Below are 24,722 nucleotides of genomic sequence, written 5' to 3'. Positions count from 1 at the left end.
TATGTTAAAAAACTGAACATTAGGTCCATATACAATGGACAAAATGCAAATCAAAGGTTTTACAATTATCTGGTGTTTTGATTAATGCATAGTAGTTAAGTCAAATGACTGTATTTCTTCGGTCATCAGAGATTTTTTTGGGGGGGGCAGGGACGGTAAGGGTAGCTTAAATTATTTAGTTACTATTTTATTCCTATTTTAGGATGGTTGCATTTCTAAAACCTGAGAGTTTTTTTTCTTCTTCAGGAGGAATTGTTCCATAAATTGGTATTGATTTGGTGTGTCCATGGAGTAGCTGAGTTCATGATCTTCCTATGTCACCATCTGGACCAGAGCTCTCTAAAGCTCCAGTGTTCTTTTGCATAAACTATGATTCTAGCTTCCTCTAATTAAGGGAATTATAGCTTTGACATCCACAGTATTCATTGGAAACTCTAGAAAATTCATCATTCCAGAAATGTTATGAAGACCCACAGTTGGACAGGGACGAAGCAAAGTCCAGGACTGGCACCAAGATTTACAGGCATTCAGCTCTCTGTAGGCGTACACCTCATCAGGAACACATTTTCATTGGTCTGTGTTGCTCATATACTTGGGCTACAATTTTTTTCTTAAATATCTTTGTTTCTGCGTAATAATTCTTGATTCTCATGACTATGCTTTTGCCTTGGTGTTCTGGTTGAAAGCTGGAGACCGGTCCTGAAGCTGGAGACCGGTCCTGACCTCCAAGCCCCCAATAGCCTTGGCCAGTCCCTTGCTCCAATACCACAGTTCTGGTCCTCAAAACTACCAGCAGGCTAAAGCAAGGTAAATGCAATGATTGCTAGTAATGAACTCAAGCTCTCCAAGTGAGTGAGTGAGTGAGTGAGTGAGTAAAGGAAAACTCAACATGAAAGAAAACATTTGGTAGAGTTGTCAGTGATTCTTGACCCAAAACTAAGTCTTTTCTAGAACATAAGAACAAGTCAGCTTTCATCATTTTGATCCTGCATGCAAAAAACAGAAATGAAATATTTGCAGTGATGTCAGCTGGCTTTGAAATCAGCAGACCTTGGCTCACACCATTCACCAAATTGGCACATTTATTGGAAATGATGTTCAAAGCAGCTTATAGTAGGAATGGGAAAAGCAGCTTTTGCTTCTCTGCAAAGAAATATACAACAGCACTTCCTTTGGAATTCACATTCATGCTTGACATTCTAAGCATGGAAATGTGCAGAAAGATGAAGGCATCCTATATTCAAATTTAATTAATTAATTAGTTTTTTGGCCATGAAGCTATCTGTAACAGCAGGTGCTGATTGATCTAATGACAAGTGTACTTATGTTTACCCATGGAGTGTCCTGTTTCACTGTGAAGTACTTCTGTATAAAGACTGAAGTTAATTAAATTAAATCCATACATTTTAGGGTTTGAATGTGGTTTACTAATAAGATACTGGTAAAGTACATATAGACCAACCTGCAAAGAGGTTGGTCTTTGGTCCAGGGGTTCTCCCATCCAAACGTTTACTCTCTTCCATCGTCACTAGTCCAGATCTTGCAGAGACTCCTGTAGTGCTGACCAGTTAAAAATCATGGTCTAAAGCTCTTTTCCATCTTGCAAGATGGTGAGTGAAAAAGTTGAGATGTCAGATATTAATAAGAAGAAACCTGAAGCCAAGATAACTGATGCTGGTGGCAAGGTGGAGAAGAGTAACCTCAACTCTACAGTGCAGAAGATGGGGAAAACCCATGGCAGCTGAAACCATGTCCTAGTCAGAAGGAAGTGGAAGATATTCCTGATTGGCCTTGTATTCCACAGAGGCCTTGTACAAGAGGAAATACTGAGCAGCTAAAACCAAGGTTGAAAAGCAAAAGGAGAAGATTTCTGGCTACTGTCAGGAAAATGGTTATTGGTTACAAGAACGGTGGTACCCAAGTGGTTACATTTTGGAAAATTTCTGGGTATTACCCTACTGAAGGTGAGCCTCAGAAGATGTTGAGCCATGGTGTGGTGGGAGGTGGGGGGGCTGTAAGTCAAGAGGTGAGAAAACTGTGAGCTAGCATCACTCCTGGCACCATCTTGATCATCCTCACTGGGAGCCAAAGAGGCAAGAGGGTGCTTTTCCTGAAGCAGCTGAACAGTGGCTGGCTACTTGCAACTGGATCTCTGGCCCTCAATTGAGTTCCTCTGTGTAGAACACACCAGAAATCTGTGATTTCCACTTGCACCAAAATCAATATTGGCAATATTAAAATCTTGAAACATCTCACCGATACTTACTTCAAGAAGAAGAAGCTGAGTACACCCAGATGCCAGGAGGGTGAGGTCTTTGTCACAGGGAAAGAGAGAAAGGAGATTACAGAGCAGTGCAAAGTTAGTCAGAAAGCTGTGGACTTGAAATTCATCCCACAATCCAAGTTGTTCCTCAGCTTCAATGCTACCCCCCACTCTGTGATTTCTCTCACAAATGGAGTTTATCCTTCACAAGTTGGTGTTCTAAATAACGGATCCATTAGAAACAACAAGCATGGTCTCAAGAAAAAGAAAAGACAGAAAAGGGAAGGGAAGGGACTGGAAGGGAAGGGGAAAGAAAGACACATATGGGCATTAGAACAGCAAAATTCTGGGGCGCCTGGGTGGCTCAGTGGGTTAAGCCACTGCCTTCGGCTCAGGTCATGATCCCAGGTCCTGGGTTTGAGCCCCACCTAGGGCTTTCTGCTCAGCAGGGAGCCTGCTTCCTCCTCTCTCTCTGCCTGCCTCTATGCTTACTTGTGATTTCTCTCTGTCAAATAAATAAATAAAATCTTAAAAAAAAAAAGAACAGCAAAATTCTGGAGATACTCCTTCTATAGTCATTCTAAAAAAATATGTATTTATTTTAAGATGAGAATTCCAAGTTAATAATACAGGGACGAACTTCAGGGGAAAAAAGAGCCAGTTCACAACACCACCACATCCCTTATGTATTTAGTGTTCAATGTTGGAAAGAGAATTTCATATACTTTACTATAGTCTTTAAGCTGCAATTAACAGAACAATTAAGCAGTACAGAAACTATGCTTGCAGGACACATTCATCATATTTAAAACTGTTCTATAATTTCATAATTTGATACATTTCTCTTGGGATCCTAACGTTTGACAAAAAAGTCATTTACCAGAGAATCTTGCATAATATTTATTGTCCCTAGAGATGCTGGTTAATAATCAAGTTATATTTAAAGACTATTTGATCTCATATTTCTGCGGGTAAACTCTAAGAGCTATCATGGCTTGTGCCTAACATTTCTCTATGAGTACGTTAGAGAAGGGAACAAGTACAAACAGGGTTAAGTTCAGAAAAAATAAGCACAAGTCATGTGGAAGAAAAACAAAGACCACAAATACCAGGTGGGACAAATTTGCTTTTGTGCAAACATTTTAGGACAAATTTAGAAATGGTCATACTTAACCACAGGATAAGGGTGAATCAGCACAGTGGACCACAAGTAATAAAAACAAGTGTGAAACAATGAGCTGTGAATGGGGAAAATACTGAGCTGTTACCCTTTTTGATTAGCCCAGTCTTCACCAAAAATAATAAATTCCATTGTTCCGTGGAAGGAAGCTTAATATAACAAGTACTTTTAAATGCTGGGTCAATTTCTGTTTTCTGCAACTAAGAAATGTAGAAATAAATGAATTAAAATAAAAATTATATCAAAATCATTCTTCATATTTATTAATTCAAGCTTAATAATTGCATATTTCAACCTTCTATTTCTATTTCAATTATGTTAATAGCTTTTGGTGTTCTCTTTTTTTTTCTTATGTCAATTTTCATTTTATATTCCTTTTAGAATGTATCTATTTATGCTTTTTCCAATTGTATAGCTAATCAATTTCGTATATTATTTTTGTTTTAATCTCTGCTGTGTCTTTGAAATTATATATGTATACATACTTATGAAAATATATTCGACAATGTATTTCTACATGAATACTTTCTATAAGAAAGTAGAAACAAGATTAAATTCATACTGTAATTCTAAATAATTTTATTTTTCTCTCCCTACTCTATTTCTTGTCAATGTCTGTTTTTGTTGTTGTTGTTGTTGTAAAGATTTTATTTATTTATCTGACAGAGAGAGAGAGAGATCACAAGTAGGCAGAGCAGCAGGCAGAGAGAGAGGGAGAAGCAGGCTCCATGCCGAGCAGAGAGTCCGATGTGGGGCTTGATCCCAGGACTGTGAGATCATGACCTGAGCTGAAGACAGAGGCTTAATCCACTGAGCCACCCAGGTGCCCTCAATGTCTGGTTTTTAATCTGTAAAATAGTTTCTCTAATTTTAATTTATTTATGTTTTTAATGTATTTATTCACTTATGTCTACCTTTATTTTTTTTTTAATTTTCTTCTATTTTATTCCAGTAGGATTACCCAGTTATTGGTGTCTTACTCTTATTTTAATACATATATTTACAGTTATAAATTTCCCCATAAGTATTGTTTTGATTTTAGTTGTCTAATTTTGACATGTAGTAGGTTTGTTTTCATTAAAATCTAAAGTGCTTCATAAATTTCTCTTTACACAAATTACCTTTGATAGTTTTTTATTGTACAGACCATAGGCCATTTTTACAGCTATCCTTGGTGATTAACTTTTAAATATTTTTGCTTAGCTTTTACTGACTCCATCTATCATTATAGGAAAGACATATTTTTGACCGCACAGATCATTTTCTTCATCTAAGTTCTATAAAGCTTTGCTTAGTAATTTTGAAAAAGCATTGCAAGATTAATACTTTTCTCATATTATGAAAAATAACATATTTTTCATCTTTTCATCATTATGTCAACTGGATCTATTGTTTTGAATTTTTTGTTTTTTGACCCATGTGTCAGTCAGGTTTTAGTCATGGAAAGACATTGCATTTGATGTATTTCAAGATAGAATAGTGTTGGAAACTAGACACCTGGCATATCTCACATATCCATTTATCTTGAAGAATGCTGGACTTATTTTTCTTACTGGACTACCTCTTCCAAGATTATTTTCCAAGAGAGTCTTTATATGAGTTTAAAATTTCTGAAACTCTGTATGCTTAAATTCTTTTTGTGTCTTCACTTCTAAATGGCAGTTGTGTGGGCTAAAAAAATTATCTTGACTTGAGTTTCTTTTCCTTCAGCCCTGTAAAAATATTACTTATTCTCCTACTCACTCAGCTATTGCTAATGAGAAAATTGAAATAAATCTGTATCTTGTTTCTTTATGGATGATCGGCTTTTTCTTTCAGGAAGATTTTATCCTTTAAATCTTTAGATTTAACATAAAGTGTATATATGTAGAAATTTTAAAATCTGTTTTGTATGGCAGCACTGGAAACCTTTCAATCTGAATTCACTTTTCCTTAACTAGGAGAAATTCTGAGTCAATGTTCCATGAGTCTATTTCCTTAAATATTTTATTTTCTGCTTTTTTTTTTTTTAATTTTTATGTATTTCAGGGAGAGAGAGAGGGGCATGAGCAGGGTGGAGAGGCAGAGGGAGAGGGAGAAGCAGGATCCCCACTGAGCAGGGAACCCAATGCTGACTGGCTCCACCCCAGGATCCTGAGACCATGACCTGAGTGACCTCAAGGCAGATGCTGAATGGACTAAACCACCTAGGTACCCCTCTTTCCTTCCACTCTTACTTTTGTGTGGGTTCTCTTAATTTAGAGATCATAACATTTCTGTTTTATCACCCATACGTTTTTTACTTTCCTTAATATTTCTCTTTGCGGCTTCCCAATGGTCTCTGAAAGATATTAACCCAATATTCTAATGCTTAAATTTATTTTGAGCTCTATGCAGACTATTCTTCAATCCATCCACTAGATTTGTATCAATGCATTATTTCTCAGAGGCTATATTTACAGTTGGCCTTTCTTCATGACTACTTCTTTCTTAGTTTTACACATATGCTCCTTCACATTTTTGACAATATTTTTTAGGCTAATTCTAAATTTTTGCTCTCCTTCTTTATTAACTTTGCTTTGTCTAGGATACTCTACCCAGTTTTTCCTTCTCTATCTAAAATTGTGTAGTGCTCAAAGTTTGATTATTACACTTTGTGAAAAAATATTGTTTCAAATATTCCATCAGGTACCTTGGTTCTTAATTTAGACCTGATGGAGGAAGTGATGACTACTGGGTATTTAGCCTAAAGATACAAACGTAGTGATCCAAAGGGGCACACACACCCAAATGTTTATAGCAGCAATGTCCAAAATAGCCAAACTATGGAAAGAACCTAGATATCCATCAACAGATGAATGGATAAAGAAGATGGGATGGACACACACACACACACACACACACACACACACACACAATGGAATACTATGTAGCCATCAAAAATGAAATCTTTCCATTTGCAATGACATGGATGGAACTAGAGGGTATTATGTTAAGCGAAATAAGTCAACTAGAGAAAGACAACTATATGATCTCTCTGATATGAGGAATTTGAGAGGCAGGAGGGGGGTCATGGAAGGTAGGGAGGCAATAAATGACACGGATGAGACTGGAGAGAGAGACGAACCACAAGACTCTTAATCTCAGGAAACAAACTGAGGGTTGCTAACAGGTAAGGGGAAGGGATCTGATGGCTGGCTTATGGACATTGGGGAAGGTATGTGCCATGGTGAGTGGCTGTGAATTGTGTAAGACTAATGATTCACAGACCTTTACCCTTGAAGCAAATAATACATTTGATGTAAAAAAAAAAAAGAATATTGTGATTACATAATGTATCATTCATGTCAGGACATTTTTGAATGAGAAAGAGTATGTTAACATAATTAAAATCAGGAGACTTTGGTGGCTCAGTTGGTTAAGTGGCTGCTTTCAGCTCAGGTCATGATCTCAGGGTCTTACGATCGAGCCCTCAGTCAGGGTTCCCCGCTCAGCAGGGGGTTTACTTCTCCCTCTCTCTCACTCATTCTCTCTCTCTTTTTCAAATAAGTGCAAAAAATCTTTTAAAAGTAATTAAAATCATGCAATTTTATTAAATAGTTATATAATGATGACATGTTTTATTTTACCATGGATCTGCAAATAGTTGTTTTCACAAACTATTTTCAAAGATAAAGTTCTTTCAAAAATAAAACTGCTTACATTAAATTTTGAAAAATTGGTTCATTTTTATTGCTTAATTGAACATTAATTTAAAAAATACCATAAGAAGAATTGCAGAATCATTATTCTGGATGTATGTGTTTATTATACATATGATATATAATTTTATATATATTTATATATAAGTTACTTATATATAAATCAAATGTCTTTAATAAAACAGAACTGATATATATCTGGGAGTATATTTTTAAAATATGCATTAGTTATTTTTATATTTTTATAAAACTCATGTAATCTTCAAACTTTTATTTTATGTTTAAAAAAATTAAAGATAAGGGGAGGAGTCAAGATAGTGGAGAAGTAGCAGGCTGAGACTATTTCAGGTAGCAGGAGATCAGCTAGATAGCTTATCTAAAGATTGCAAACACCTACAAATCCAACGGGAGATTGAAGAGAAGAACAGCAATTCTAGAAACAGAAAATCAACCACTTTCTGAAAGGTAGGACTGGCGGAGAAGTGAATCCAAAGCGACGGGAAGATAGACCGCAGGGGGAGGGGCCGGCTCCCGGCAAGTGGCTGAGCAACAGAGCACAAAAGCAGGACTTTTAAAAGTCTGTTCCACTGAGGGACATCACTCCAGAGGCTAAACCAGGTGAAGCCCATGTGGGGTCAGCGTGGCCTCAGGTCCCACAGGGTCACAGAAGGATTGGGGGTGTCTGAGTGTCGCAGAGCTTGCAGGTATTAGAACAGGGAAGCCAGCTACAGAGACAGAGCCGAGGAGTGAACTCTCAGCTTGGGGTTATCTTGAACCGGTTGCAGGCTTGGTGAGCTCGGAATGCAGCTGGAGGCCAGGGAGACGGGAGTAAATGGGCGCTGTTCTCTGAGGGCACACTGAGGAGTAGGGCCCCGAGCTCTCAGCTCCTCCAGGCTGGAGACTGGGAGGCCGCCATTTTTATTCCCATCCTCAGGAACTCTACGGAAAGCACTCAGGGAACAAAAGCTCCCGAAAGCAAACCCGAGCAGATTACTCAGCCCGGTCCCTGGTAAGGGCAGTGCAATTCTGCCTGAGGCAAAGACACTTGAGAATCACTACAACAGGCCCCTCCCCCAGAAGATCAACAAGAAATCCAGCCAGGACCAAGTTCACCTACCAAGGAATGCCGTTTCAATACCAAGGAGAGCAGCAGAATTCCAGATGAGGAGAAAGCAAAGCACAGAACTCATGGCTTTCTCCCCATGATTCTTTAGTCTTACAGTTAATTTAATTTTTCTTTCTTTTTCAATTTTTTTCACTCTTCTTCTGCTAAATTTTTTAAACTTTTACCCTTTTTTTAACGTTTTTTAACTAGTTTATCGAATATATATATATATTTTTCTTTTTTATATTTTTTCTTTATTCCTTTTCTTTTTATTTTTAATTGTTTCTTTTTTTTTTTTCTAAACCTCTTTTTATCCCCTTTCTCCCCACAACAATTTGGGATCTCTTCTGATTTGGTTAAACCGTATTTTCTTGGGGTCTTTGCCACCCTTTTAGTATTTTACTTGCTCTTTCATATACTGTTAACTGGACAGAATGACAAGGCAGAAAAATTCACCACAGAAAAAAGAACAAGAGGCAGTACCGAAGGCTAGGGACCTAATCAATACAGACATTGGTAATATGTCAGATCTAGAGTTCAGAATGACGATTCTCAAGGTTCTAGCCGGGCTTGAAAAAGACATGGAAGATATTAGAGAAACGCTCTTGGGAGATATAAAAGCCCTTTCTGGAGAAATAAAAGAACTAAAATCTAAACAAGTTGAAATCAAAAAAGCTATTCATGAGGTGCAATAAAAAATGGAGGCTTTCACTGCTAGGATAAATGAGGCAGAAGAAAGAGTTAGCGATATAGAAAACCAAATGACAGAGAATAAAGAAGCTGTGCAAAAGAGGGACAAACAGCTACTGGGCCACGAGGAGAGAATTCGAGAGATAAGTGACACTATAAGACGAAACAACATTAGGATAATTGGGATTCCAGAAGAAGAAGAAAGAGAGAAGGGAGCAGAAGGTATATTGGAGAGAATTATTGGAGAGAATTTCCCCAATATGGCAAAGGGAACAAGCATCAAAATCCAGGATGTGCAGAGAACCCCCCTCAAAATCAACAAGAATAGGTCCACACCCTGTCACCTAATAGTAAAATTTACAAGTCTTAGTGACAAAGAGAAAATCCTGAAAGCAGCCCGGGAAAAGAAGTCTGTAACATACAATGGTAAAATATTAGATTGGCAGCAGACTTATCTACAGAGACCTGGCAGGCCAGAAAGAGCTGGCATGATATATTCAGAGCACTAAATGAGAAAAACGTGCAGCCAAGAATACTGTATCCAGCTAGGCTATCATTGAAAATAGAAGAAGAAATTAAAAGCTTCCAGGACAAACAAAAACTGAAAGAATTTGCAAACACCAAACCAGCTCTACAGGAAATATTGAAAGGGGTCCTCTAAGCAAAGAGAGAGCCTAAAAGTAGTAGATCAGAAAGGAACAGAGACAATATACAGTAACAGTCACCTTACAGGCAATACAATGGTATTAAATTCATATCTCTCAATAGTTACCCTGAATGTTAATGGGCTAAATGCCCCAATCAAAAGACACAGGATAACATAATGGATAAAAAAACAAAACCCATCTATATGTTGACTACAAGAAACTCATTTTATTTTAAAGATGTTTTTAAATTTATTTGACAGACAGATCACAAGTAGGCAGAGAGGCAGACAGAGAGAGAATGAGGAGGAGGAGGCAGGCTCCCTGCTCCCTGCTGAGCAGAGAGCCCGAAGGGGACTCGATCCCAGGACCCTGAGATCATGACCTGAGCCAAAGGCAGAAGCTTTAAACAGAAGATCCACCCAGGCGCCCCAAGAAACTCATTTTAAACCCAAAGACACCTCCAGATTTAAAGTGAGGGGGTGGAAAAAAATTTACCATGCTAATGGGCATCAGAAGAAAGCAGGAGTGGCAATCCTTATATCAGATCAATTAGATTTTAAGCCAAAGACTATAATAAGAGATGAGGAAGGACACTATATCATACTCAAAGGATCTGTCCAACAAGAAGATCTAACAATGTTAAATATCTATGCCCCTAACATGGGAACAGCCAACTATATAAACCAATTAATAACAAAATAAAAAAGAAAAAACACATCAACAATAATACAATAATAGTAGGGGACTTTAACACTCCCCTCACTGAAATGGACAGATCATCCAACCAAAAGATCAACAAGGAAATAAAGTCCTTAAATGACACACTGGACCAGATGGACATCAGATATATTCAGAACATTTCACCCCAAAGCAACAGAATACACATTCTTCTCTAGTGCACATGGAACGTTCTCCAGAATAGATCACATACTCGGTCTTAAATCAGGTCTCAACCAGTATCAAAAGATTGGGATCATTCCCTGCATATTTTCAGACCACAATGCTCTGAAGCTACAACTCAATCACAAGAGGAAATTTGGTAAGAACCCAAATACATGGAGACTAAACAGCATCCTTCTAAAGAATGAATGGGTCAACCAGGAAATTAAAGAAGAATTGAAAAAATTAATGGAAACAAATGATAATGAAAACACAACGGTTCAAAATCTGTGGGACACAATAAATGCAGTCCTGAGAGGAAAATATATAGTGGTACAAGCCTTTCTCAAGAAACAAGAAAGGTCTCAGGTACACAACATAAACCTATACCTAAAGGATCTGGAGAAAAAACAAGAAAGAAACCCTAAACCCAGCAGGAGAACAGAAATAATAAAGATCAGAGCAGAAATCAATGAAATAGAAACCAAAAAAACAGTTGAACAAATCAACGAAACTAGGAGCTGGTTCTTTTAAAGAATTAATAAGATTGATGAACCCCTGGCCAGACTTATCAAAAAGAAAAGAGAAAGGATCCAAATAAATAAAATCATGAATGAAAGAGGAGAGGTCACAACTAACACCAAAGAAATACAGACAATTATAAGAAAATACTATGAGCAACTCTATGCCAACAAATTTGACAATCTTGAAGAAATGGATGCATTCCTAGAGACATATAAACTATCACAACTGAACCAGGAAGAAATAGAAAGCCTGAACAGACCCATAACCAGTAAGGAGATTGAAACAATCATCAAAAATCTCCCAACAAACAAAAGCCCAGGGCCAGATGGCTTCCCAAGGGAATACTTTTAAAGAAGTATTTAAAGAAGAACTAATTCCTATTCTCCTGAAACTGTTCCAAAAAATAGAAATGGAAGGAAAACTTCCAAACTCATTTTATAAGGCCAGCATCACCTTGATCCCGAAACCAGACAAGGATCCCATCAAAAAAGAGAACTACAGACTAATATCCTTGATGAACACAGATGCGAAAATTCTCACCAAAATACTAGCCAATAAGATTCAACAGTACATTAAAAGGATTATTCACTATGACCAAGTGGGATTTATTCCAGGGCTGCAAGGTTGGTTCAACATCCGCAAATCAATCAATGTGATACAACACATTAATAAAGAAAGAACAAGAACCGTATGATACTCTCAATAGATGCTGAAAAAGCATTTGACAAAGGACAGCATCCCTTCCTGATCAAAACTCTTCAAAGTGTAGGGACAGAGGGCACATACCTCAATATTATCAAAGCCATCTATGAAAAACCCACCGCAAATATCATTCTCAATGGAGAAAAACTGAAAGCTTTTCCGCTAAGGTCAGGAACATGGCAGGGATGTCCGTTATCACCACTGCTATTCAACATAATACTGGAAGTCCTAGCCTCAGCAATCATACAACAAAAGGAAATTAAAGGCATCCAAATTGGCAAAGAAGTCAAACTATCACTCTTCACAGATGATATGATACTATATGTGGAAAACCCAAAAGACTCCACTCCAAAACTGCTAGAACTTGTACAGGAATTCAGTAAAGTGTCAGGATATAAAATCAATGCACAGAAATCAGTTGCATTTCTCTACACCAACAACAAGACAGAAGAAAGAGAAATTAAGGAGTCCATCCCATTTACAATTGCACCCAAAACTATAAGATACCTAGGAATAAACCTAACCAAAGAGACTAAGAATCTATACTCAGAAAACGATAAAGTACTCATGAAAGAAATTGAGGAAGACACAAATGGAAAAATGTTCCATGTTCCTGGACTGGAAGAATAAATATTGTGAAAATGTCTATGCTACCTAAAGCAATCTACACATTTAATGCAATTCCTATCAAAATACCATCCATTTTTTTCAAAGAAATGGAACAAATAATCCTAAAATTTATATGGAACCAGAAAAGATCTCGAATAGCCAAAGGAATATTGAAAAAGAAAGCCAAAGTTTGTGCATTACAATTCCAGACTTCAAGCTCTATTACAAAGCTGTCATCATCAAGACAGCATGGTACTGGCACAAAAGCAGACACATAGATCAATGCAACAGAATAGAGAGCCCAGAAATAGACCCTCAACTCTATGGTCAACTCATCTTCGACAAAGCAGGAAAGAATGTCCAATGGAAAAAAGACAGCCTCTTCAATAAATGGTGTTGGGAAAATTGGACAGCCACATGCAGAAAAATGAAATTGGATCATTTCCTTACACCACACATGAAAATAGACTCAAAATGGATGAAGGACCTCAATGTGAGAAAGGAATCCATCAAAATCCTTGAGGAGAACACAGGCAGCAACCTCTTCGACCTCAGCCGCAGCTACATCTTCCTAGGAACATCACCAAAGGCAAGGGAAGCAAGGGCAAAAATGAACTTTTGGGATTTTATCAAGATCAAAAGCTTTTGCACAGTAATGGAAACAGTTAACAAAACCAAAAGACAACTGACAGAATGGGAGAAGATATTTGCAAATGACATATCAGATAAAGGGCTAGTGTCCAAAATCTATAAAGAACTTGGCAAACTCAACACCCAAAGAACAAATAATCCAATCAAGAAATGGGCAGAGGACATGAACAGACATTTCTGAAAAGAAGACATCCAGATGGCCAACAGACACATGAAAAAGTGCTCCATATCACTCGGCATCAGGGAAATACAAATCAAAACCACAGTGAGATATCACCTCACACCAGTCAGAATGGCTAAAATTAACAAGTCAGGAAATGACAGATGCTGGCGAGGATGCAGAGAAAGGGGAACCCTCCTACACTGTTGGTGGGAATGCAAGCTGGTGCAACCACTCTGGAAAACAGCATGGAGGTTCCTCAAAATGTTGAAAATAGAACTACCCTATGACCCAGCAATTGCACTACTGGGTATTTACCCTAAAGATACAAACGTGGTGATCCGAAGGGGCACGTCCACCCGAATGTTTATAGCAGCAATGTCTACAATAGCCAAACTATGGAAAGAACCTAGATGTCCATCAACAGACGAATGGATAAAGAAGAAGTGGTATATATACACAATGGAATACTATGCAGCCATCAAAAGAAATGAAATCTTGCCATTTGCGACGACGTGGATGGAACTAGAGGGTATCATGCTTAGCGAAATAAGTCAATCGGAGAAAGACAACTATCATATGATCTCCCTGATATGAGGGAGAGGAGATGCAACATGGGGGGTTAAGGGGGTAGGAGAAGAGTAAATGAAACAAGAGGGATTGGGAGGGAGACAAACCATAAGTGACTCTTAATCTCACAAAACAAACTGAGGGTTGATGGGGGGAGGGGGGTTGGGAGAAGGGGGGTGGGATTATGGACATTGGGGAGGGTATGTGCTATGGTGAGTGCTGTGAAGTGTGTAAACCTGGCAATTCACAGACCTGTACCCCTGGGGATAAAAATATATTATATGTTTATAAAAAATAATAAAAAAAATTAAAGATATTTGCCTTCAGTTGATCTTTTTTCTGCTGGTCATAATAGCTTTTATTACAATATTATTGATTATATTCCCTATGATATCCTTTTCATATGGCTGCCTATTCAGAGACTGCATATTCAAAGTCTCTCAACAGATTTTTTTTTTCATATGACTGCCTATTCAGGTCATAATATTGTTAATTGAGTAAAGTATCCCAACAGATGTTGAAACACCCAAAAATCTCAGAGGAAATAATATTAAATGGAGAAGGTCAGTGGTGGGGTGGAGTAACTGGATAATTAGTATTAAGGTAAGCATGGGATGTGATGAGCACTGGGTGTTATATGCAATTGATAAATTATTGACCACAATGAAAGAAAAATTAAAAAGATATTAAATGGAGAAGATTCTCAATTCCAATTTTTTATTAAAATATATAAATTCTTTGTCTCACCATTTTTATCTCCATTTTGAGTATATTTTTTCAACAATTATTTTTATGAGTCAAAATTTATAAAATATGTTTTTAAAGTCTATTATTATTTGGAATGTTTTAGCAAATATAGATGCTGGAAATCAGAATTCCATTCAAATGCATTCCATTTACCAGTATAGAATATAAACTTAATTAATGGATACAAGAAATCCATCAAGAGATTCTTCCCACAACATGACGTATTCCAAATCACAATAATAAAATTTCAAACTTGTACTTGTAAACTGTTCAACCTCTCATAGATTAATTTGTTCATCTTTTTTCTTATTTTTTAAAGGAATACATTTTTTTCTTAAAGATTTTATTTATTTATTTGCTAGAGAGTGAGCGGAGGAGAGCACAAGTGGGAGAGGCAGGCAGATGGAGAAGCAGACTCCATGCTGAGCAAGAATCTGATGGGGGACTAGATTCCTAGGACCCTGAGAACATGACCTGAGCTGAAGGCAGACACATAACTGACTAAGCCACCCAGGTATCCCTAAAGGGATATTTTAATATCTTTCTTTTTGAAGGCTTTCTTTCCAATAATTACAATGCAAAACCACTTCCAAAATTTAATTGACAATAACTAGCAAAGACGAGTGGCATCTACTGCTATGGCACGGGCATTTTTTGTATTAATAACAGCTTTGTCACCATATTTTTGTAGTTTATTCACTGTGCATATATAGAAATGTTTGCAAATTTCAACAACCTTCTTATATTTATATTTAGATTGCTAGAGTACTGCAGTTTGCATGACAAAATTATGAGTTTTGTGTGAATCACTGCCAATTTCAAGTACATTTGTATTCCAATGCTTTCCTAATTCAGCAAAAGTAATGTTTGCGCCATGATGCTGTGTTCTCAGGAAATTAATATTCTTATCACTGCAAATAAAAATTTAATTTTCAATGGTGAATCCCTAACTCAACTTAATATACCATTCAAATTTTCAAAGATTTGATTTAGTAGCTTGGATTAAAACATCAAACAATTACTGGAAATAACTGTTTTTCTCTAGTTGAAGCATCATATGATAATATTAAATTGGTTTTTTTTTTTAAAGATTTTACCCATTTATTTGACAGAGAGAGAGAGAGAGAGATCACAAGTAGTTAGAGAGACAGGCAGAGAGAGAGGGAGAAGCAGGCTCCCCGCTGAGCAGAGAGCCCGATTAGGGGCTCAATCCCAAGACCCTGAGATCATGACCTTAGCTGAAGGCAGAGGCTAAACCCACTGAGCCAGCCAGACACCCCAAAATTGGTATATTTTAAATGTTTAAAAATCTTCTTTTGCTAATAAAGAGAACTCATTGCCTACTATCCCATCAATTTTTACAAGTGCATAAAAAACTTGGAATAAAATATGAGTGGAATTTAGAACAGCCTATTGTTTTAAGTGAAGCCATGCTTTACTGAGTGATATATAAATGCAGATGTTTCACCTTCTATCAAGGAATCAATGGAACAACTAAAGTTTGAAGTAAGTGCTGATGTTTTTTCAGCAGGTTTTTTTTGGTTTGTTTTTGGTTTTGCATGTGGCTATTGACTTAATCCTGATGATAGATATTAAATATCAACAAATATTTTTGCAAGTTACATATTCACCCTCAACTTCCTTTAGAACTGCAAATGTAGTACATAAATTGCTCTTAGGCTGGCAGTTTTGCTTTTTGAGCTCATTACTGTGAAAACGCTGCTTCCACTGGAATTGATCTGTTGGACTCAGAGAATGAACACTAGATGACTATAAATGGGAGATCAAAGGGACACATTCTAAATAAACTATGACTTCTTAGAGGAAATCCAGTCCCCGTGTGATCTTCATAATTTTTATTTTGAACACGTAAGAGAGAGGGAAATGATTAACCAATCTAATATTCTCAAAGGTTGTTTTGCTGGTGTCCTAACTTTTTAAACATGTCTTCAAAAAATAAAGCAAGAAAAAAAAGAAAATGAAAATCTTCCAAGAAATATGCCCAGGAACTACTGCAAAGTCTCAAAGTAAAAAACAGAAGAGAGAAAAACCCTTTATTAGTACTCTGGAATCTGAAAAGACATGTCAAAATGCCTTCATTCTGCAAGTTAGATATCTGTGTTTTCTTATGAAACGGTGCTCACTTTGAACTGCCTAGTAAGTGCTGGGGCCAGGGCCTCATGTAATTCCTACTTCTGTAACTATAACCAACCATGTTTTAAAAATAATGGTTGAGGGGTGCCAAATGAACTGGGGGATTTCAGCTGGTTGAGCATCCAATTCTTGATTTCAGCTCAGGCCATGATCTCAGAGCTGTGAGATTGAGCCCTGAGATTGAACCTGCTTCAGGTTCTCTCTCTCCGTCTCTCCCTCCTCTCTCCCACTCTCTTAAAAAATGATACTTATTTGTGGAGCATAACAAATAGCACGGAGGACATGGGGAGTTAGGAGAAGGGAGTTGGGGGAAATTGGAAGGGGAGGTGAACAATGAGAGACTATGGACTCTGAAAAACAATCTGAAGGGTTTGAAGAGGTGGGGGGGTGGGAAGTTGGGGGAACCAGGTGGTGGGTATTAGAGAGGGCACGGACTGCATGGAGCACTGGGTGTGGTACAAAAACAATGAATACTGTTATGCTGAAAATAAATTAAAAAATGATTTAGAAAAAAGTAATAAACAATAAAGATGTGAAAAAAAAATGATAGTTGAAATTAGAAATGGTTGAATTACCCTTTAATTTCCATAATGTCCCTCTATCTTTCTTTAGTATCTTATCCCTGAATTGTGATTATGGAGACTTTGCACTACAAAAACCTCCCTATAGCATCCCCAATCTCATAAATTTCCACTGATAATCAAAAGAAACATAAAAAATGTAGAAGACAGCAAATGCTTAACTTGGATCCTACATATAGCCCATACCAGCCTTCTCTTTATTAAAATTAAATCATATTGCCACTATATTTTATAAAAGTATGTAATTATTTTAGAAATAAGATGTTTACTTTTTAATGAATGTTGCATTTAGAAAGAAATCATTAAAAATAGTCTAGTCCATGTTAAGCAGGTTTGAGTCATTTTTCATTGAACTGAATACTAATTCCTTAGTCAAGCTTAATAAATCTTTCAAATATAAATTTTTCATATCTTTCAAATATTTTTCAAATCTTTCAAATAAATCTTTCAAAGATGAATTTTTATTGATCAGAACTATATATAAAGATAGCCTTAGTAAGGCATTCATAATAATAAAATTTATAGCCTCCCATTAGTTAAAATACATCCAATATAGAAATTAAAGATAGAGGAAATAAACCAATTTTGGGGGGGGTTCAGAAAATTAAAAAAAAAAACTAGCATAATACCTCAAAACTCAGGAATGATTTTAATTTTTAACCTGAGTTATTTGGATAAATACCTGTTTTCACCTCTGCATAAGTTATAGAACTCCTAATGTCCAAAATATATATTTTAAGCAATAACATACTAATCTTTATAATACTATCATTAAAGACCCACATAATTTCCTCAGGCAAGATATGGAAGAATACAGAGAGTTGAGAATGGCTCACACATATGCAACAAAATTCATTTGACAGAGAGAGAAATCAAGACAACTAACTTTCAACCTTTGAAATACTTCTTACACTCTAATTCACATATTCATTTATTGATTTATTGTTTAAAAATGAACAAAACCAGGGGCGCCTGGGTGGCTCAGTGGGTTAAGCCGCTGCCTTCGGCTCAGGTCATGATCTCAGGGTCCTGGGATCGAGTCCCGCATCGGGCTCTCTGCTCGGCGAGAAGCCTGCTTCCCTCTCTCTCTCTCTGCCTTCCTCTCCGTCTACTTGTGATCTCTCTCTGTCAAATAAATAAATAAAATCTTAAAAAAAAAATGAACAAAACCATTCTAATTGTAGAATGTTGTACCTCAAGGAAGGGGCAGCCAGAACTATTTTGACATTAACACAAATTTCAAACAAGATTGAAACTAGGGTACCTGGTTAAGCCTCCAACTCTTGAGTTCGGTTCAGGTCATGATCTCAGGGTTGTGAGATCAAGGTCTGAGTCAGGCTCTGCTCTGGGCGTGGAGCCTGCTTAAGAGTCTTTCTCTCCCTCTGCCCCTCCCCCACAGTCTCTGCACTCCTCTAAAAAAAAAAAAAAAAAAGGATTGAAACTGAAGCAAACAAATATGACTAAGCTTCATATACAAAAATCATTTGACTAGTGAGGTAATAGCTAAATTATATGCAATTAACAGTTTTTAGCATACCCTTATTGAAGTATATGTTCCAAATTATCTTCTACCTTTCAGTGTCCAATCAGTATATAAAATAAATGGATAGATGTACAGAGTTTAAGTATCTTTTAATGCTTATAGCATCCATGAAGGTGCTGTTTACACCCTATCAAGCATTCTACATAAACAGGGTTTGTTCATTTTTAGCAAAGGCAATACTATTAGAAGTGGAAGTGTTAAAAAAAAAAAGTGGAAGTGTTATTGGGGAATGATGATTATCAGCCTTCCCCTAGAAGAGTGCATGTTTTGTTTTTCCAATTGAGTTTATGAATTTGGAAATGTGCATGTATACTCTGTATCTTGTTGGTCCTTATGCCCGCTGACCTATGTGTAAGAGTTCCTTATGAAGTTAGAAGTGAAATGCACGGCAATGGCAAAGAGCCAAACTTGCCAGCCCACGGGGAGATCAAACCTGGGATCTGGGCCTCATTAGCACCATGCTCAAAGCAAGTGGGTTAATCATTCACAGACTAATTGGGCTCAGAACATATTAGTTAACTTGTTTTTAAGTTTCTCCTAGCTTAATATCATATACAGATAAGCAATTAATAAATGCTTTCCTATTACAAAGTGTTTAAATGCAATATTTAATATTAAATATTTATAATTTGTATTGTTCTCAAACTTGTGTTTTTAATTTTCCACATGTTAATAATGTAAAAATTATTTTAGATATTTAAGTATAGATATTTTCATTGCTTGCAAACTCCTTGACACAAATAGTTTAAAGACGTTTACTATTAGTTTTATAAACAGAAGTAGGGATAAATGACCATTACTATGAAAAATTGACAAAACAATGTCCCCCACACCCTGCTATATGATTCCCCATTGAAAGTATTTTTAGGACACACACAGTCCCAACATCCGACACTGTCACCGGGAAAATAACAACCCTACACTATCACTAGGTAGAGCATCTAATTTTCTGATGAGGAAAACTAACACAATTTAGCAAAGAAGGAAGTTCACTTGGGGGAAGAAAATTACTTTATGTGTTTAAGTATGTATGTATGTATGTATGTTTTAGGAATATTATAAGAAAATCCATGAGGTGAGAAATGAAAAACCGTAAAAGGAAAGAATTGCAATAAGGCTCACAATTTTTAATAAATGTACAGGATTTCTTGGTAGGCAGAGGAATCTAGCAAGTAGGGAGGATTATAAAGTGAGGAATGGAAAAATAATCTGAGGACTTTTTAACAGTGGGATAATATAATAGGAAATTTTAAACCAATGGTTTTCAGGTGTAATAATGCGAGTTCCAATGAACTGAGGTCCTACAAAGAAAATGCTCTAGCCCAGGACACTGGAACCTCAGCCAACAATGCGTAGGTCTAGGGACTACTCAAAGTTTCATCCTGGTAGCATGGCAGCAGAGCCATCCACTAACCAGCAGCTCTGATTTCTGTTACTTTACTTCCTGTTTCTGGTTTTTGGATCTCAAGATTACCCATAGATCCATAGATTCTAGAAACTAATAGCGACCTAATAAATTCATTTTTTGCTTTGGTTTTTTTGACTAATACAGCTTTGGCAAAAGTAAATGAAAAGCCATGAAAGAGTATAGAAAGCAGTCATGGTGCAAAAGCAGAAAATTGGACATGACTATTGAAAAGTGAGCCTTTGGGAACTCGTAGATACCTCGAGAGGACCAGTGTTGACACATCACCTGGTGTGGTGAAGCTCTGGTAAGGTCCTGCTGGTTATCTGTGGCCAGAACCACTGTGGTTAGCTATGCCACACTGTGATTGTTCATGGCCTGTACCCTGCCACTTCTTAAGTCCTTTACATATCACTGCTGAATAGGATGTTAGATTTCCTTGGTGTATGGGATAGAGTTATCCGAAATGACAGTGTCTTGAGCTACTATATAGATTTTACCTGCATAAGGTAAGCAATTGGACTTATTTCATTCCATTCATCTAAGGAGAAAAGATTCTATACATTTATATTTAAAATGAAAATAATGCAACAGTACAGAGGAACACAGCCTCTTGTCAGTGACCACTAAATAATTACAGTTCATATCTTCATATCTTCAAATATGCATGGGTGTGTTTACATCAACTTAATGACCTCTTAAGAGCTTTATACACCTTTATTACTGTTTCTTGTATATTTGCTTTGAGTCCAACAGTAGAAACAGAAAACTTTGGACAATAGTAACTATCCTCAAACATTCTACCCAAATTCTTGAAGAGATGAATGTCCTTATATTACTAAAAACAATCATATATGATTCTTCGTAGCAACAATAAGAATGCTGGGCTGGCAGTGGCTGGGAAGAGGCTTCACATATGTGAAACCATGAATTCCTCTATTTACTCCCCATATTCCTAAAGGGGTCATTCCAGGTGGAAAGCTGCATCTAAAACCGGAGTCAACTGTGTGTGTCTTCACTCACCTACTGACTGGTTTATGAGTTCCTCGAGGCACTCTTTTTCCTTGGTACAATTGTTTGATTGACAGCTGCAGAAAATAGTATGATTTTTGCCATATGCTTGTCTGCAAACATTGCATTCTTCTCATTGCAAACAGTTCTGTAAAATGAAAACAGTTTCTTTCATTCAGAGCTGTTTTTGTGTGCAGAGATCGAGTAATACCCTTTTTAAAACCCTTCCTCAGTTTGAGACCACTTTTTGCTAGTGAAGCATTTTTTTTTTCTTCTTCCTCTTGAACTGGAAGTTTTGTTCTCTGATGATACTTGTTGGTGCCCAAAACCTAAAGAAAATCACAGGGAATAAAATAAAGCCCTCTTCCTTTGATGTCTATCCAAGAGCATGAAAAAACTATCACTTCTTTCACCTACAATTCCTTTAATTTAGTCCCTCGACTGCTAAGAGATGACAATTAAAGCATTCAGGGTCTAAAATAGAACCAAAAGAATAATAAAAAAAAACAAAAGAAGCATTTAGAGAAATCATTTTTAAGATTTCACCATGGTAACAAAAATAAGATTAAGTTTGTGTCTCAAAAAGAGTAGTGCAATAAAGCACAGATATAATTGTCTTGATAATTCAGGCTTAAATACTTTAGCCTATCATATATTTTAGGTTTTCCTGATAATTCCTTATTATAGTTTTAATTTTGTGTCATAAAATTTGAAATATAGTAAGTTCTAACTTGCGTCAGTATATACATTCCATTTCTCCTGGAAAGACAGAATGTTCTTAATTCTCTCAAGTTTAGGTCATCTTAATTTAAATAATAATCTGGGGTGCATGGGTGGCTTAGTTGGTTGAGCATCACACTCTTGGTTTTGGTTCATGTCATGATCTCAGGGTCTTAAGATCAAGCCCTGGGTCGGGCTCCCTCTCAGTGCAGAGTCTGCTTGAGTTTCTCTCTCTGCTTCTGCCCCTCCCCCCATTCGGGTGCATGCCCTCATAAATAAATTTTAAAAATAAATAAAAATAAATAGATAGATAAAAATAATAAAAATGTCATTATAATAATGTATGCTTGTCTAGGTGGAGAAAGATTATGTAATCTGTAATGCCAGAAATGAAGTGTGTCAAATGATAACACCACTCCCTATATATGCCATTTCTCATGTTTCTTTTGCAAAAAGCCATTTTGCTTATGAATGAAAATAGTATTTGCAGAATATTATTATGGTAATTTGTGGCTCTCTTCTTGATCATCAGAGCATTTAAATACAATGTTTTTTGAAACATTTTAGAGGAATTATGTTAAATTTATAAAGTATAGAGAAATATATTAATCTGTTGTGTGGAATTATAAAACATGTGTTCCTTGGTAGCCTCACCACCACTGTGTTCTATTTCTATACTTTTTGCACCTCAGATTCTAGAATTTTTGAACAGGAAATCTTTCTTTTTTTCCATCCAAAATGGTTATTATAAAGGACAAGTAAACCAATGGAAGTAAAATTTTGACTAAGACATATTTTTCATACATGGTGCTATATTTAGTTTTTTTACTATCTTTTTTATTATTAAAATATAGATGTTATTGAGCACAAATGGATGTTAAGATTAATATTAAATAATGTGTATCTGTGAACATTTTCCTTGACCTCATTGTAGAATGTTTGGGGAGTGCTATAACTACCCTAGCACCTATCTCAATGTTTCTTGAATTGTGATCCTTAAAACACCCCTATCTGACATACACGGGCTTTCTTATACATTGACATACATTATTATACTTTAGTTTATGGATAACTAAACTAGAGCAAGGTCTAGAGCTCTACTCTAGACTCAAAACAATGTGCTAAACATAGAAGGTGTATTTTTAGAAAACTCTTTAAAATCTTGGAAAATGAAAAAAGTTTGTGAACATCTATCCTTAAATCCTATACCACTTAACAAGTCCTTTTTTAAAAATACTTTTCACTTAATAACAACCAGAAATGGAATGGTAAAAAGTGGCTTTAAAGCAATGTCTAAAGTGGCCTTTCATATGGTCCAAAAAGATTTTATTTTGTTACACATACATAAATTATTCACGTTTTTGTTAATAAATAAATCAAAACATTTTTATGAACTAAAACTTTTAATATTAAACCTGACTGAATATACATTATAAAATATGTATTATAAGGAAAATTACTCTTTTGGTATAATAACACTTGATGCATAAGCATATTTATAATAATCTTAATTTACAGTAATCTTAATTTACAATAATCTTGTTTATTTTGGCCTTTGAAAATTTAAAAAATTAGTTTGTTGTTGTTGTTTATGAGTCAATGATGAATAGAGTAAGTCTGCTATATAATATTCCTGCTTTGATTTGAATAAAGCACATGCTGTTGAGTTCCTAGTTGTAGTTAAGACAGAGCAATCATATGCCAGCATATCTTTACTACTGATTTCAACTAAACACTCTGAACAAAAGAATATGTAAAGCAACTGTCACAAGACACGGAAAGTAATTCCAATAGAACTTCTCATAGGAAAATCAAAACTCAAAGAATGAGAATGGTGTCCTCTGTAAATCTGCTAGTCGACAAAACAATCAAAATGCTGACAATATTTCAAAATCTACTTTTTCAAAACTCTAGGTATTAAATGAGTTTTGAAAAACAACAACAGAGGAGCATTTACTCAAGAAAAACTGCTGACCCTCAGGGTAGTGGAATTTGCAGCTTTTTTTTTTTTTTTTAGGATTTATTTATTTTAAATAGAGAGAGAACACCTGTGCTTGCGCATGGGGCAGGGAGGAGCTGAGGGAGAGGAAGAGAGGAAATCCTCAAGCAGACTCCTTGCCAAATGCAGAGCCTGATGCAGGACTCTATTCCGGGTTTGATCCCAGGATCCTGAGATCATGACCTGAGCTGAAATCAAGAGTCAGCCACTTAACCAAATGAACCACCCAGGCGCTTTGAATTTGTAACTTTGTAGCTTAGCTTATTCCTATTCCTCTTTCTCCAGCTTCACAGTAGTCTTCAAAGCCAGCAGTCTCATCACTATGGCAGCTGTTAACATAGGATGGCCACCACCAGAGGGGAAAGAATGAGACTGAAGACTTTAAAAATATTCATCCTCAGAACAGTGTGTCACCATTTAGTAGGCCTTTCAGGTCTCTGGAAAAGGTGATCTTGCTGAAGAGGAGAAACCCTATCCCAAGCATTTGTTCCCCCAAATCAGCAGCACTTGTCCAATGCAGCGTTTTTTTAAAGTTGAGTACTCTCAACTTTCAAATATCTCAACTTTTCAACTCTCTCAACTTTCATGTACTCTCAAAAGTATATGGCCAAACTGTAGAAAGCTCTCTGGAATGAGATATCCATAGAGAACTTTGAAAGCTTGGATGTATACCTGGAAAACTAGAAAGTCACGTGCATGTGCAGGACTGTGGGTATGTCCACAAAATGCCTAAGATGATTCCCATCTCCCATCCCTGGGTGACCCTGAGGCCCTGAAGAAGTGAGAAGTTAAGGCTAAACTGGAGTTGTAAACTTCCTGAGCACTGAGCTTTATATCCAGCACACACCCCACAAGCCCTCAGGGAAGTCTGGAAGACTTACAGTTTCAAGGCATTTGAGGA

At 36.5% G+C, this 24,722-nt stretch overlaps 1 pseudogene; it reads left to right on the top strand.

Annotated features, from left to right (window-relative positions):
• Positions 1–1,607: 1,607 nt before the first annotated feature.
• On the top strand, positions 1,608–24,191 carry LOC125094092 (60S ribosomal protein L6-like; annotated as a pseudogene).
• The last annotated feature ends 531 nt before the right edge of the window (positions 24,192–24,722 follow it).

Source organism: Lutra lutra, chromosome 2 (assembly GCF_902655055.1).
Source record: "Lutra lutra chromosome 2, mLutLut1.2, whole genome shotgun sequence".
In the NCBI taxonomy this organism is placed as follows: Eukaryota; Metazoa; Chordata; class Mammalia; order Carnivora; family Mustelidae; genus Lutra; species Lutra lutra.
Note: the sequence above shows the minus strand (reverse complement) of the source record. Positions and strands in the feature narration are given on the sequence as shown.